Source organism: Pseudophryne corroboree, chromosome 5 (genome assembly GCF_028390025.1).
Source record: "Pseudophryne corroboree isolate aPseCor3 chromosome 5, aPseCor3.hap2, whole genome shotgun sequence".
NCBI lineage: Eukaryota > Metazoa > Chordata > Amphibia > Anura > Myobatrachidae > Pseudophryne > Pseudophryne corroboree.
The window spans coordinates 755,690,795-755,705,409 of NC_086448.1; the positions used below are offsets into that span (position 1 = coordinate 755,690,795).

Consider the following 14,615-nt stretch of genomic DNA (forward strand, 5'->3'; position numbering starts at 1 on the left):
ATGGAGACATGTTGCCACCGTTTAGGGTGAGGGAAAAGGCTAGGGATTCTCAGTCGTTGGACGGAGATTTCCTGGCCTTTGTGACAGACGGCTTGGACGTCACCATGGGTGCTGCGAGCTGCCCGATGGTGAGTGAGTGATCTGATGCTGCCTCCTAGGACACAGGTGGGATCACTACTGCAGCAGGAGGCGTCTGCTTGTTAATAGATGCCTCCTGCTGCGTCACCATACAGCGCTACCACTACTGCTTCCAGGGAAGTGATAGAACCTTCAGCCACATCTGAATCAAGTCCTAAATGCGGATATTTGCCCGTATCTATGCTGAGTTGTACGCATCCATTGCACTATACTATCACAATCCATACGCAGGGTTTCATAGCTGTCATCTTCTGTGCGCATATGTACAGGGCTTGTCCTTGATGCAAGAGAATACAGACGGATCTTTGACTGTACTGGCCACATGCCTGATAGAAATCGAGTGACAGCAGAAAGAATTTGGATGTCATTTTGGTGGGTGTTCCTGGGAGGTAACGGGGTGCTGTCCAGCCAGATGCACACCTGTCACGGCCAGCGACTGCGCCTTTCTCTGTGGTGGCACTGATTATGGCGCCCCAAGTTCAGACGGACATTCTGCACCTCCATAGGTGCAGTGCTCGATGGTGCGGGGACGATAGTGCATCATAATACGCAAACGGTGAATCAGCGCCGCGGGTGGGGGGGGGGGGCGGGCATATCTATACAAACTCTATCGCTGTTGCCTCTGAATCTGGCTCTGTATGTCATTAGCTTGTGTCATGATCCCCCTCAATAATTCAGTGCTCTGTAATATGTCACCGCTTTATAGTGAAGGCTCATAAGATATATAATGACCCATTAGGGTTCATTTATTTGTCAAATTGTTTAGCTGCAGGCAGTAAGCAGGCGTATGTCTTATGTACAGTATAAATCCGACTGAGTGGTGGTGATGATTGCGGGTGAGTGGTACATGTTTATTAGAGGCGCTATAAGGAACAGAGGGGCAGATGTATAAGCCTGGAGAAGTGATAAAGCAGTGATAAGCGGAAGGTGATAACGCACCAGCCAATCATTACGAGTTTGAAAAGTTAGGAGCTGATTGGCTGGTGCCTTATCACTTTCCACTTATCACTGCTTTATCACTTCTCCAGGCTTAATACATCTGCCCCAGAGAGCGAGATATTGGGAGGAGGAATTGTCCTCTATGAATCTTCCGCCTGGAAAGACGATGTAGGCTTGGGTGTTGCTTGGCTTGTGGCACACAGTGGTACATGACCCATGTCTGTATTCGGGAGGAATACAACTTTCTATTTTTAGTTAGTCCCTACAATACTTATATTCTGTAAATGGAGAAAGGGTTTCCATTGTAAACAGGGTATTCTGACAATAGTTATATGCTTTAAATAACTTGGGAAAATCGAACCTGCATCTGTGGCCGTGATGGTAATTTTCCCTCATCGTCTGGGCAGTGAGTGGAGCTATTCTGGCCCTTCCTGTGGGCGATGTTACATGGTGCTTGAGCTGCAGTTTTCATACCAGAGAACCAGGACATTGTAAGGTGACCAGTGAGACCTTATCCTGCATGGGGACAGCTGTTCCCTATCACTTCAGTGCCTGCATTGACCAGGGATCACTTTAATGTTGCATTATGTAAGTGTGTGATCATTAAGAAACCTTATGCTGGGATACACACTGCGCTGACTTAATGGTGGACCTGCCGGTGTGCCGACAGAGCGGCTGATTCAGGTAAGCATATACACTTAACGATTGGCCGCGCGATAAGTCGGTCCTGACATCATGACTGGGCGGGCATTTCAATTTGACCACCCAGTTGTGATGTCAGTCCCTGCAGCCAGTGTACGGGCGGTCGGCAGGTCACCCATACACATAGCCATTGGAACAATATATTTGCAGATATATCAGGCATCGGCTGTGCTGCAGCGCTGACTCAATATATCTGAACGATGTCCTTCACGGACATGCCGGTTGTAGACACCAACCGACCCGCTCGCAAGATATTGTTTGTTTGATGGAACGGACTATATATCGCCCAGTGTGTACCTAGCATTAAATATGGGTTCTCGGAGCCGGTTTAGAACAGATTAGTACGTCCTAGAGGATGCTGGGGACTCCAAAAGGACCATGGGGTATAGACGGGATCCGCAGGAGCTTGGGCACACTAAAAAAAAGGCTTTGACTGGGTATGAACTGGCTCCTCCCTCTATGCCCCTTCTCCAGTCCCCAGTTATACTTTGTGCCCAGGAGTGATTGGACACACACTAGGGGAGCTCTACTGAGTTTCTCTAGAAAGACTTTTGTTAGGTTTTTTATTTTCAGGGAGACCTGCTGGCTACAGGCTCCCTGCAGCGTGGGAGTGAGGGGAGAGAAGCAGACCTACTTCTTCTTAGTTCAAGGGCTCTGCTTCTTAGGCTACTGGACACCATGTTTCTCTCTCCAGGTTTCCCTATAGGCTGTCCCCTTTATTGGCCAATGTGAGTGTGGGGGTGTCGGTACTACGTGTCGGCATGTCTGAGGCTGAGTGTTCCTCCCTGGAGGAGGTTACTGGGGTTGCAGAAAAGGGGCTGGAGATGGCTCTGTCGGCACAGCCGACTGCTGATTGGGTTACTATGTTAAGTACACTTAATGCTAATGTGGCTTTATCGTCTAAGAGGCTTGATAAATCTGATTCTCAGACTCAAACATGGAGAAAATCCATGGACGATGCTTTGGCTCAGGTGCAGACCCCCTCAGGGTCACAAACGTTCCTTTACCCAGATGGTAGATACAGATGCCGACACGGAATCGGATTCCGATGTCGACTTTAATGAGGCTACTTTACACCCAAGGGTTGTTAAGAGTATTCAGTACATGATTGTGGCTATTAAAGATGTTTTACATATCTCTGACGAACCTACTGTTCAGGAAACAAGGGTTTGCCTTTTTAAAGGGAAAAAACCTGAGGTGAAGTTCCCCCCTCTCATGAAATGAATGCTTTTTGTGAAAAAGCTTGGGAGTCGCCGGACAAGAGGTGGCAGATTCCCAAGAGAATTTTTATGGTGTATCCTTTCCCCTCTGATGACAGGGAAAAATGGGAGTCGAGGACATGCACTGAGACTGGAGGGGGGGAGGTTCAGGGGAAATTTGCGGAAAAATTATTTCACAGAAAGGGTAGTGGACAAGTGGAATAGCCTCCCATCAGAGGTGGTAGAGGCTAAGACAGTAGAGCAATTTAAACATGCATGGGATAGACATAAGGATATCCTTACAAAGAAATAAGGATCAAATAAGGTTAGTGATAAAAAAAAATAATATATAAAAAAAAAAAAAAAGGGGCAGACTAGATGGGCCAAGTGGTTCTTATCTGCCGACAAATTCTATGTTTCTATGTTTCTATGTCTCCAAATGTCAACAAGGCTTTATCCCGTTTGTCCAAGAAGGTGGCGCTTCCGTCCCCTGACACGGCTGCTCTCAAGGATCCGGCGGATCGCAAGCTGGACATGTCTTTGAAGGCCATTTTCGTTAATACTGGTGCATTGCTCAGACCTGCTGTGGCGTCGGTGTGGGTGAGTAGTGCTAGTGCTAAATGGGCTGAAAATTAAGCTTCTGATATGGATACCCTTGATGAAGATAATATTCTTTTGACTCTTGGTTATATCAAGGACGCTGCAGATTACCTAAAGGATGCGGCGAGAGATGTTGGCCTCTTGGGATCAAGAGCCAATGCCATGGCGGTCTCGGCCAGGAGGGCGCTGTGGATCCATCAATGGAATGCTGATGCCGACTCCAAGAAAAATATGGAAGCTCTCCCCTTCAAAGTTAGTGTCTTGTTTGGTGACGGCCTGGCTGACCTGGTGTCTACCGCTACTGCGGAAAGTCATCTTTTCTTCCTTATGTTCCCACACAACAGAAAAAGGTGCCCCATCAACAGATGCAGTCCTTTCGGCCTAATAAATACAAACGAGGTAGGGGCTCGTCCTTCCTCGCTTCCAAGGGTAGAGGAAGGGGAAAGAAGTCGCCTGCAGGTTCAGGCACCCAGGAACAAAAGTCCTCCACCGCCTCTACCAAGTCCAGCGCATGACGCTGGGGCTCCCCTGCAGGAGTCCGTGCCGGTGGGGGGGCCGTCTCCAAATCTTCAGTCAGGTCTGGTTTCAATCGGCCCTGGATCCTTGGGTCTTAGACATAGTGTCCCAAGGGTACAAGCTGGAGTTTCAGGAGATGCCCTTTCCCCCCCGCGCCGCTTTTTCGTATCGGCCTTGCCAGTTTCTCTTCCAGAAAGAAAAGTAGTAAATGCTGCGATACAAAAGTTGTGTCAACAGCGGGTGATTGTTCCCGTTCCCCCGTCCCAACGGGGGGAAGGGTTCTATTCGAGCCTCTTTGTCGTACCGAAGCCGGACGGTTCGGTCAGACTGATTCTGAACCTAAAATCCCTCAATCCATACTTGAAAACTTTCAAGTTCAAGATGGAATCTCTTCGAGCTGTGATCTCCAGCCTAGAAGGGGGTGATTTTATGGCGTCAGGCGACATAAAGGATGCCTACTTACATGTCCCGATTTATCCTCTGCATCAGGCCTTCCTGAGATTTGCGGTGCAGGATTGTCATTACCAATTTCAGACGTTGCCGTTTGGGCTTTCCACGGCCCCGAGGGTTTTCACCAAGGTTATAGCAGATATGATGGTACTCCTTCGCAAGCGAGGGGTCACAATTATCCCGTACTTGGGTACTCCTTCGCAAGCGAGGGGTCACAATTATCCCGTACTTGGACGATCTCCTGATAAAGGCGAGGTCACAGGAACAATTGTTAAAGAATGTGGAACTCTCCCTGAAGGTTCTGCAACATCACGGTTGGATTTTAAATTTGCCGAAGTCTCGGTTAATTCCGACGACTCGGCTGCCCTTCCTGGGCATGATTCTAAACACGAAGCTTCAGAGTGTTTCTTCCGGAGGACAAAGCTCTAGAAATACAGTCCATGGTCAAGGAGCTTTTGAGACCGACAGGAGTGTCGATTCATCAATGCACTAGAGTGCTAGGGAAGATGGTGGCGGCTTACGAAGCCATTCCGTTCAGCAGGTTTCATGCCAGAGTGTTTCAGTGGGACCTGCTGGACAAATGGTCCAGGTCTCACCTACACATGCACCGGAAAATAAGTCTATCTTCCAGGGCCAGGATCTCTCTCCTGTGGTGGCTGCAAAGCTCTCGCCTTCTAGAGGGACGCCGTTTCGGAATCCAGGACTGGGTCCTGCTGACCACGGATGCAAGTCTCCGAGGCTGGTGCGCAGTCGCGCAGGGAAGAAGTTTCCAGGGAAAATGGTCAAGCCAGGAATCTTCTCTCCACATAAATGTTCTCGAGTTAAGAGCCATTTACAACGGCCTCCTGCAAGCGAAGAGTTTTCTTCAGGGTCTTCCTGTCCTGATCCAGGCGGACAACATCACAGCGGTGGCGTATGTAAACCGCCAAGGCGGAACAAGGAGCAGGACGGCAATGGCGGAAGCCACAAGAATTCTCCGCAGGGCGGAACAGCACGTAAGTGTTCTGTCAGCAGTCTTCCTCCCGGGCGTGGACAACTGGGAAGCAGACTTTCTCAGCAGACACGATCTCCATCCAGGAGAGTGGGCTCTTCATCAAGAAGTATTTGCAGAAGTGACAAGGCGTTGGGGAACTCCTCTGATAGACATGATGGCGTCTCGCCTCAACAAGATACTTCCGAAGTATTGTTCCAGGTCAAGGGACCCCCAAGCCTGTGCGGTGGACGCCCTGGTAACTCCGTGGGTGTTTCAGTCGGTGTATGTTTTCCCTCCGCTTCCTCTCATTCCAAAGGTGCTGGGGATCATAAGACGAACAAGGATTCAGGCAATACTCGTCGCTCCAGATTGGCCACGGAGTTCAGGAATTATTAGTGGAAGATCCCTGGCCGCTTCCTCTAAGAGAGGACCTGTTACTGCAGGGGCCCTACCTGTTTCCGGACTTACTGCGGCTGCGTTTGACGGCATGAAAGTTGAACGCCAGATTTTAGCTCGGAAGGGTATTCCCGGGGAAGTCATTCCCACTCTCCTTAAGGCTAGGAAGGAGGTCACGGCGAAACCTTATCACCGTATCAGGCGTGGATGCGGGCCTGAAATTGGGTTCCATCAAAGTGCAGATTTCAGTCTTATCTATTTTCTTTCAAAAGGAATTGGCCGTCCTTCCTGAGGTTCAGACTTTTGTGAAGGGAGTGCTGCATATCCATCCTCCTTTTGTGCCACCCGTGGCGCCGTGGGATCTGGAAGTGGTGTTGCAGTTTCTTATGTCTCACTGGTTTGAGCCTTTGCGTAAGGTTGAGTTAAAGTTTCTCACTTGGAAAGTGGTCATGCTTTTGGCTCTGGCGTCTGCCAGGTGAGTATCTGAGTTGGCGGCATTGTCTCACAAGAGCCCATATTTGATCTTCCATGCGGATAGAGCGGAATTGAGGACTCGGCAACAATTTCTGCCGAAGGTGGTTCTTCGTTTCACATTAACCAACCTATTGTGGTGCCTGTGGCTACAGATGCTGTGGCGGTCCCAAAATCTCTTGATGTAAGAGCTTTGAAAATTTACGTCGCCAGGACGGCTCTTACTAGGAAGACAGAGGCTCTGTTTGTCCTGTATGCTTCCAACAAGATTGGAAATCCTGCTTCTAAGCAAACTATTGCACGCTGGATTTGTAATACGATTCAGCAAGCTCATTCTTCGGCTGGGCTACCGTTGACGAAATCAGTAAAGGCCCATTCTACCAGGAAAGTGGGCTCATCTTGGGCGGCTGCCCGAGGGGTCTCGGCACTTCAACTTTGCCGAGCAGCTACGTGGTCGGGTTCAAACACTTTTGCTAAATTCTACAAGTTTGATACCCTGGCTGATGAGGACCTCGTGTTTGCTCAATCGGTGCTGCAGAGTCGTCCGCACTCTCCCGCCCGTTTGGGAGCTTTGGTATAATCCCCATGGTCCTTACGGAGTCCCCAGCATCCACTAGGACGTCAGAGAAAATAAGAATTTACTCACCGGTAATTCTATTTCTCGTAGTCCGTAGTGGATGCTGGGAGCCCGTCCCAAGTGCGGACTTCTTCTGCAATACGTGTATATAGTTATTGCTTACTAAAGGGTTATTGTTATGAGCCATCCGTTGATTGAGGCTCAGTTGTTGTTCATACTGTTAACTGGGTATGGTTATCACAATTTATACGGTGTGATTGGTGTGGCTGGTATGAGTCTTACCCTGGATTCCAAATCCTTTCCTTTTAGTGTCAGCTCTTCCGGGCACAGTTTCCCTAACTGAGGTCTGGAGGAGGGGCATAGAGGGAGGAGCCAGTGCACACCAGATAGTACCTAATCTTTCTTTTAGAGTGCCCAGTCTCCTGCGGAGCCCGTCTATTCCCCATGGTCCTTACGGAGTCCCCAGCATCCACTACGGACTACGAGAAATAGAATTACCGGTGAGTAAATTCTTATTTTCTCCTAGTCCGTAGAGGATGCTGGGCACCCATCCCAGTGCGGACTATTCCTTGCAGTTAGGTTGATACTGGTTATTTTCGGTTACACGTGGTTGTGTATCAGTTTTCTTCAGTTTGTTGCTGTTGTTCATACTTTTATCTGGTTTCATGCTTCTCCAGTTGTACGGTATGTTTGTGGTGTGGGCTGGTATGTTTCTTGCCCTTAGTTTAACAAAAATCCTTTCATCGAAATGTCCGTCTCTCCTGGGCACAGTTCCTATAACTGAGGTCTGGAGGAGGGGCATAGAGGGAGGAGCCAGTTCACACCCTGTCAAAGTCTTTTTTTAGTGTGCCCAAGCTCCTGCGGATCCCGTCTATACCCCATGGTCCTTTTGGAGTCCCCAGCATCCTCTACGTACTAGGAGAAAAGGATTTACCGGTAGGTATTAAAATCCTATTTTTCTAGTCTTAATATGCAGCAAGATACAGATTTGTCCACGTACACCTATTTTCAAATCACTCCAAATAGCTCAGTTTGGAGCACCACAGGCTTGGTGGCTATGCCGCGCCACGAATTTCGCCATAGACGTTTTCCCAAATATACATCTTGGTCGTATCGCCAATGTAACAAATGTACAATGCACGGGTAACCCTGGACACTGTCGCTGGCTGTGTTCTACATACAGGATATGAATGAACAGCGCCATGCTACACGCCCTTCATCGTTGTGCTTAATCTGCACCATTATACCAACTCCTTAACTACTATACTATAAGCCACTTTGTATACGATGCTAAATTTAGGAGGAAGTCCAGGAATCTCTACCCGTGACATCTTAAGTCGTGCCATCCTTTTTGCACCGCATGGTGTCAATAGGATGGGTGTGTGAGGGCACGTCTGTGCAAACGCCTCTGCAGGCAAATTGTGCCCATTGTCAGAAGAACTGATCAAATCTCCTTTTGTAAGATGTTCATAAAATAACCTGTGCAGTTCTCATCACCCCACCATTGCTTCCTATAGCTAATTAATAAAGGAGAAAGCACTGGCATGTGGCAAGCTTATAAAGGGCTTTTTTTTTTTTTTTTTTTGTATAATCTGTTTTTATTTAGGAAAATATAAAGATTACATCCCAATAGACAAAAGAGCTTCAAGACACATTATTAACATCAATTGCATATTAGCCATAAGGAGCAGTATAACTAGCCGCCCTGAACACTAGTTTTAGCGCAAAAGCAGACCTTGATTGGGTGTTCAATGGAATCATCACAATGCCTACTCGTTATTTGTCAAAACAGCGAATGTAATCATGATAACATAAGTAACAAAATAGAAGAACTATAGGAAAGAGCAAGATATGAAAAGAAGGAAAGAGTAGTAAAAAAAAATATATATATAGTGTGACCAAACCCGGGGGACCATCAGACAGTGGGGAAGAGAGTTGCAATCTCTTTAATCAATCAACTGCTAAACTCAGATCATTTAGTGGGATATATGTAGTCTTTGTACTCCTTGGAGGACGTATATTCTATCCAAGGTAACCAAGTGGCCATGAATTCTGGAAGTTTATCTCTGGAGACCAGGAGGATATTCTCCATATTCATATAATAATTGATTCTAGTGAACCAAGTTTTCCTTGTGGGTGGGGATGGTGACCTCCATAGTGTGGGAATAACTGCCCGTGCTGCATTAGACAGATGGCGGAGTAGTGATGTTTTATATTGAGCCAGCGACATAGAAGAGTGGGATAGCAGCCAGAAGGCCGGGTCAGAAGGGACGGGGGTATGAAGTATATCTTGGGAAATAGAGATTACATCAACCCAGTACGGCCGAAGTAAGGAGCCAGTGGTATTAAGACATCTCCAGCACCTATCTGTCACTCCGGGGTACATAAAATGGAGAAGGGAGGGGTGTCTGTACCATCTCATTAAAAGTTTATATTGGGTTTCTCTCACTTGTATACAGACTGAACTATTATGAGATTTGAGAAATATCTGCCAATCTTTGTCTGATAGTTGAAACCCTAGGGGGTATATGCAATTAGCGGCGAATCGCGGCAAATTATCGCCGTTTTTTAATTCGACACAATTCGACAGGTGAATTCCGGCAGGTGGCTTCCGGAATTCACCATATTCAATGAAAAACGGATTCGACAGTCCCGCGGGCGAAAAAAACGTCCGATTTGCCGGATTTTGACGCGATTTAAAAAAACGGGGGAAAACGGGAAAAACCCGGGGAAAAATGGCGTGGGGTCCCCCCTCCAAAGCATAACCAGCCTCGGGCTCTTCGAGCTGGTCCTGGTTCTAAAAATGCGGGGGAAAAATTGACAGGGGATCCCCCGTATTTTTAAAACCAGCACCGGGCTCTGCGCCTGGTGCTGGTGCAAAAAATTCAGGGGACAAAAAGAGTAGGGGTCCCCCATATTTTTTACACCAGCATCGGGCTCCACTAGCTGGACAGATAATGCCACAGCCGGGGGTCACTTTTATACAGTGCCCTGCGGCCGTGGCATTAAATATCCAACTAGTCACCCCTGGCCGGGGTACCCTGGGGGAGTGGGGACCCCTTCAATCAAGGGGTCCCCCCCCCCAGCCACCCAAGGGCCAGGGGTGAAGCCCGAGGCTGTCCTCCCCATCCAAGGGCTGCGGATGGGAGGCTGATAGCCTTGTGTAAAATGACAGAATATTGTTTTTTTCCAATAGTACTACAAGTCCCAGCAAGCCTCCCCCGCAAGCTGGTACTTGGAGAACCACAAGTACCAGCATGCAGGAGAAAAACGGGCCCGCTGGTACCTGTAGTACTACTGGGAAAAAAATACCCAAATAAAAACAGGAGACACACACCGTGACAAGTACAACTTTATTACACACTGCCGACACACATACATACTTACCTATGTTGACACGCCGACTGCCACAGTCTCCGACGATCCGAGGGTACCTGTGAAAAAAATTATACTCACCTGCCAGTGTCCAGAGATAAATCCACGTCCAGAGATAATCCTCGTACTTGGCAAAAAAAAAAACACGAACACGCGTACCACCGGACTGAAAGGGGTGCCATGTTGACACATGGACCCCTTTCCCCGAATGCCGGGACATCACGTGACTCCTGTCACTGAGGTCCCTTCAGCCAATCAGGAAGCGCTACTTCCGTGGCGCTCACCTGATTGGCTGTGCGCGTGTGACCTCAGACAGCGCATCGCATAGCCTCTCCATTACTTTCAATGGTGGGAACTTTACGGGTAGCGGTGGGGTTACCCGCGGTCAGCCGCTGACCGCGGGTGACCTCACCGCTGACGCAAAGTTCCCACCATTGAATATAATGGAGAGGCTTTGCGATGCGCTGTCTGAGCTCAGACGCACACAGAGCCAATCAGCAGAGTGCAAGGACGTTGCACTCGCTGATTGGCTGAAGAGACACTTCTGTGACAGCTGTCACGGGGGTGTCTGCATTCGTGGAAAGGGGTCTCATGTGTCAACATGGGACCCCTTTCAGTCCGGTGGTACGCGTGTTCGTGTTTTTTTTTTGCCAAGTACGAGGATTATCTCTGGACGTGGATTTATCTCTGGACACTGGCAGGTGAGTATAATTTTTTTCACAGGTACCCTCGGATCGTCGGAGACTGTGGCAGTGGGCGTGTCAACATAGGTAAGTATGTGTGTGTCGGCAGTGTGTAATAAAGTTGTACTTGTCACGGTGTGTGTCTCCTGTTTTTATTTGGGTATTTTTTTCCCAGTAGTACTACAGGTACCAGCGGGCCCGTTTTTCTCCCGCATGCTGGTACTTGTGGTTCTCCAAGTACCACCTTGCGGGGGAGGCTTGCTGGGACTTGTAGTACTACTGGAAAAACAATATTCTTTCAATTTTGACAAGGCTATCAGCCCCCCATCCGCAGCCCTTGGATGGGGGGGACAGCCTCGGGCTTCACCCCTGGCCCTTGGGTGGCTGGGGGGGGGGGGACCCCTTGATTGAAGGGGTCCCCACTCCCCCAGGGTACCCCGGCCAGGGGTGACTAGTTGGATATTTAATGCCATGGCCGCAGGGCACTGTATAAAAGTGACCCCCGGCTGTGGCATTATCTGTCCAGCTAGTTGAGCCCGATGCTGGTGTATAAAATACGGGGGACCCCTACTCTTTTTGTCCCCCGTATTTTTTGCACCAGCACCAGGCGCAGAGCCCGGTGCTGGTTTTAAAAATACGGGGGATCCCCTGTCAATTTTCCCCCCCGCATTTTTAGAACCAGGACCAGCTCGAAGAACCCGAGGCTGGTTATGCTTTGGAGGGGGGGACCCCACGCCATTTTTTTTCTGAATTTTACCATTCCATCTAAAAAAAAAATAAAAAAATATTATTTTAAAAAATATATAAATAATACTTGTGCCTCCAAAAAAGACAAACCAAGTACATAATCCCTTCTAATATAAATAGATATGCTATTATCAATAAAAAAAACACAAAAAAAAACATGTTTTAATTTTTTTTTATTAGTTTCACCCACCAAAGTGTGGCGGATTGAAAAAGTCGAATTTACTGTCTAAAAGCACTGTTGTCGAATTTCCAAACTTCAATTGAATATACTTTGGTCGAATTGCAGCACTTGTATCATTGCAGAAAAGTCGAATTTGACAAAAGTCGAATTTCAAAAAGTCGAATTTTGAAAGTCAGTTTTTTGGACGGAAAGTACTGAATTGCATTGACGATTTTTTTTTTTTGGGGCGAGAAAGTCCCGAAATTCGACAATTTCGGGAATTCGACCGCAATTGCATATACCCCTAGGTCTCTCTCCCAATTATAAAGGGCTTTACTAGTTTACAGCCTATAAGAAAAAGTGAGTTTTGCAGAGCAGGATACAGGAGTGGTTGCCATCTGCCCGATATTCCCAGAACTGTGGGCATCCCATGCCAAGTACCCTCTCCCGTGCAACCTACCCCCACCTCCCATTATGCAGTGCCAGGGCCAGTGTTACGGTGTTATGCGTACCCTGCAAGCTATAAATTTGTGCATTACCTCCCATACTTTATAAAGAGACAATGGTCTCACAAGGGGTGTGGTCACACAATAGTACCCCCAATTCAAATTACGCCACACAGTAGAACAACCTTATTCCCATTACACCGAATGTAGTGCCCCTTATTCAAATGACAACACATAGCAGTGTCCCTTATTCACGTTATGACACACAGCAGTGCCCCTTATTCACATTACGTCACTCAGTAGTGCCCTTTATTCACATTATGGTACCGCTTATACACGTTATGGAATTACTGTGCAAGGCCATGGAGGAGGTGGCCTAGTAACGGTCACAGCCTTCTGAGTATAAGCGATTACAAAATATACGTTGCTTCCTTTAACTTCTGATTGTATAAAGACATCAGTGCAATTTGATGGGAGGGCGACTGGTTTACTCTATGTAATTTTAAGATATGGGATGACAGATTTGATAAATAAAACATAATCAAGAGATCAGAATCTATGCTAAATTGTATAGTATTTTCCAAATGTAAATTTTCTTCTCTCAATACCTTTGGTCAGATAAGGGAGCTCTCTCTACAATTACAATAGCACGGGAGATGCATTCATTACTGAATGAGGAAAGCAGAGATAAAGCTGTACAGAGCTGAGGGACATCTCCCGTCGCTGGAAAATTAATCGACCTTCCTCAGCGGGAACCATTAGTGTATAGAATCTGCAGCTGGTTTATCTGTTCACCTTGACACTCCAGGCTGCCGCGTCTCTCTCTCTGAGATCTGATTTCTCCCTTCTGTGTAGTTCAGAAGGTTCTGTTCCTCAAATAGTAATTTCTTATCTCTGTTTCATCTCTCCTTGTCATTCTTTAACTGCGCACCAACTCCATTATTTTTCCTTTGTATTTTTCCTTTGTATTTGTCTTCTGTAAAAGCTGATAACGGATTTCGTCATGGTGTTTAAATACCTTGTAATATATGTGCTTGTATGTACCTTCCTACAAGCTTTACTAAACCTATCACCTGACCTTTCTGGGTTTGTTAATATGCATGGCTGAAAAACACAGAACTGTTTATTCTCCTTGTCCCTGACATTGGAAGAAAGCTGTTCTACCTTATTTCTATAAATGTATGGCTTAAACACAGAAGGAAGCTATTAGGTCAGAGCAATGCGTTACAATTCAGCAGTGTACTTCGTGACGTTTGTAGCTGTGTATGTACAAGGCAATACATTGAATACATTGTTATCATCTGAAATTTGTCGCCCATTGTACGTGTACTTGCAGAGCTGTCGCTGTCGTCTCCGTGCCACAAGTCACCTGTCACGTTGCCAACCGGTCCTGTCTGGCTTATGCATATATAACAGCGGGAAATGTGGTTGATCGGCAGTGTGCGTTACAGCGTAGTGCCATGCCTGTAGAAGTATGGTGAGGTCTGAGGATGGCAGAGTGCAGGCAAGGAGTCTGGGGGCAATATTGGGTAGATTTAATGGCTTCAGCAAACTGTAGGGTGCATAAATGGTCGGGGCTTTTATTTATAAAGGTATCCTATATAATAAAAGACTAATGCTGCTCCTCACCTCTCTGGGGGGAATTAAAGTGTCTTGTGCGCCGGCAGCCAATAGATGGCACTCATTCAGGCGCACACAGCTGCTGGCACTGTAGTTAGTGTCATGTTGACGGGCTGGTAACTAATGATTGTTAGAGATAAGATTTTATAGTGATTTTTTTTTCTACTTGTTGAACTGCATCTGATTGGATGAGCATCATAGGTGATAAAGACCAGAATAAGCCTCATCTTAAGGGCCCTACACACTTAAAGATTTCACTGAAAGATATGAATGATATCGTTCATACCTTTCAGTGTGTAGGCACCAATGATGAACGATACGAGTCCCCGCGCTCGTTCATCGTTGGTGCTGGCTCGTTCATACCTGCAGGCCAATATGGACCAATCTCGTCCATATCAGCATGCAGGGCTATGGGGCCGGGTGACGGGGGAGTGAAGAAACTTCACTCCCGCCTTCACCCCCCCCTTGCCGTCGGGCAGCTCAGCGGCCAGTCGCCGAGTGTGTAGGACCCACCACACAAACATAATTTTCTGGGTTGGTTTACACTTTGGACTTGTAGGATTATTTATACGGCACCGTCTTCATATTTACAGTCATGGTCTCATTGCTGCTGTTCTGTTAGC

The 14,615-nt window shown here is 47.3% G+C and overlaps 2 protein-coding genes across 3 annotated transcripts in view; one reads left to right on the forward strand and one right to left on the reverse strand.

The window, feature by feature from the left end:
* The window catches only part of PTDSS1 (phosphatidylserine synthase 1), a 162,894-nt gene that overhangs the window by 140,684 nt on the left and 7,595 nt on the right, over positions 1 to 14,615 (reverse strand). The window lies entirely within an intron of this gene.
* MTERF3 (mitochondrial transcription termination factor 3) overlaps positions 1 to 14,615 on the forward strand; it is a 111,143-nt gene that overhangs the window by 33,883 nt on the left and 62,645 nt on the right. The gene's annotated exons all lie outside the window — the stretch shown is intronic.